This window comes from Anthonomus grandis, chromosome 8 (assembly GCF_022605725.1).
Source record: "Anthonomus grandis grandis chromosome 8, icAntGran1.3, whole genome shotgun sequence".
NCBI lineage: Eukaryota > Metazoa > Arthropoda > Insecta > Coleoptera > Curculionidae > Anthonomus > Anthonomus grandis.
Window position 1 is genome coordinate 29,118,314 of NC_065553.1, and position 2,438 is coordinate 29,120,751.

General features: G+C 32.8%; 1 pseudogene; it reads right to left on the reverse strand.

Moving 5' to 3' along the window:
- Nucleotides 1-325: 325 nt before the first annotated feature.
- On the reverse strand, nt 326-1,241 carry LOC126739125 (uncharacterized; annotated as a pseudogene).
- Nucleotides 1,242-2,438: the final 1,197 nt, after the last annotated feature.

Below are 2,438 nucleotides of genomic sequence, written 5' to 3' on the forward strand. Positions count from 1 at the left end.
CGCCACTGATCTAAATTTTGTAAGTTCAATTAAATTAGGAAATGCCGCAGCTATATTGACAATCGAAGAAACATATCCTGATTTGACTACTTCTGGGTATATCACCCTAAGTTTTTCTAATATATTGTCTTTTAAAGGAAATCTTTCGAGTATTTGGGAACAACCTTCTATATAAAAATCTAGACATCTTAGGCGAAAAAATAATAATTGTTCATTTAAAATACTTTCCGCTAAAATCGTCTGTTCCACATTTCCTCCCAAATATATATTTTCAATCGCCAAAAAATTCTCGGAATTTTTAAAGTTAATATTTTGAATAAGTGTATTAATCTCGCTTTAAAAAACAATCAAATATAGTTCTTAAAATGTTACTAATATTTTTATAAATAACATGGACTTTTGGTGACTCAGATTGCATTTGCTTATTAAGGTTATTAAAAAAAGTTAATATAAAATCCAAAATTGTAAAAATAATTTAGTGCTAGGATCTCTGAGTTTTGTTAAAATATTTTCAGCAGCCAGTAGATCTTTTTGACTTACTGCATCTGTAAAAAAAAGTTTTAGGGCATTATATTGCTTAAGGATTCGGGATATCGCAGAATGCACGGAAAGCCAGCGGGTTTGTGCGGGATGTAAGATTTTGTGAACTTTTGTGTCACAAAATTCTTGAAACTCTGAAAATTCAGATACTCTTTTAGGACTGCAGTTAAAATAATTATAAATATCACGTGTTAAGTCTTCAACAAATCGTGGTAATTTTTGGCAGGCGTAAGAGGCGCACAAATGAAATGAGTGACAAATGCATCTCATAGTGTATAATGATGGAACATCTTTTTTTAACAATGCCATAACTGATTTATGTTGACCCATCCGACGCGAACCCTATCATGTTTTTTTTTATAAATAATATTATTGCTCTGCATAAACTCAATAATATGATTATATAGTGAACTAGAGTCCGCTGAAGAAACCTTTACCAACGCCAGAAAATCATTCTTGATGGTATTATTTCGATAACTTCTGGCAACCATACAAAGAGTCTTTTCGGAGCTTCGGTCGGTCGATTCGTCGACTATCAATGAAAATTTATTTTTTTGAAGATGCTCACAGAGAATCTCGAACACATGCTGCCCCAAAACATTTTTCACAATACCTGTTGTTTTGGTCCTGCCGCAAGCCAAACCTTGAGCCACTTTCGAGTCGGGGCAGATTTTTGTCACAATTTTCACTAAATGGTCCATTGTTGCAAACGGCAAATTATGTTCAGCGATAAACGCACATAATCTTATTTCTCCTAAAAGTTAAAATCAATTTTTTTAGCAAATTATACTAATTTTTAATAAAGCTATGTTTACCTTCTTTTATGTTTTCCTTTAGCTTTTTTCCCCTGGAACGGCACATGCAAACGAAGTTAAGGTTCTTTGATTTAGAATAGCTTTCGCGTTTTGTTCATGCCCCTTGCTTTGGCTATGTTTAATTAAAGAATCTTTTCCACGACTAATATTAATATCCTTGTTACAGGGTTTGCAATATGCATAATTTCTGCCTTTTTTACTTTTACTCAATCATTTCTTAAAGTGGGGTAAATCTTACCAATTTTCCTTATAATTTTGCATATATTTTGCTTTTTTTCTTTCTTTTGTAGAAGATCCAGGGTTTCTTCTCTCGCCGTCCGTATTATTATCACTTGATCCAGCGTCACTATTCATTTTAACGTTTAATTGAAAATTGAGAAAAATACACACACGAATCACCAACCAAACAATGAGAATAAATGAGCCGCAGCGCAAAGGTTTTTACAAGCAAACGCCCGTTACGGGAAATCCCAAAAATCTTCATTCTGGGTTTCCCCGCAACGAGCGTTTATTATTCGTCCTAAAAATATCAACTCTAAATTCTAAACGTCACCTAAAATCAACGTTGGATGATATATCGAGTAGATTAGTAAATTCTAACCTACGTTATTATCTAGTGAGTTTATTTCAATAAATCATGTGCTTAATTTATGAGTATCAAGGTTCTAAACTTTAGCTAAAATTTTTTTTTTAAGTTTTTTTACACATGAAGTTTTAAAATATACGACTACGACTTTTCGGTAGAAATAAGGCTTAAATCGGTATATCGGTAGACTTGTGTTGATATCGGTAGATCTACCGAAAAATCGGTAGATCTGGCAGCACTGCAATGGCCTCATGCATCATCCTTATTATAGGAGAATTTTGAGCATGCAAAGTGTGTCTAAATGGGACCTTGAACAAATGGTTTACCCTAAATGCTCTCGGCGCTATATTAAATGAGATTTTGCTTAACAAATGAGGAGACTCTACTTTACCTGTTAATATTTTATAAAGAAACATAATATCAGATAAAATCCTTCGATCCTAAAGAGTTAAAATATTATAATGATTTCTTACAGATGCTATACTAGTAAGCTGAAG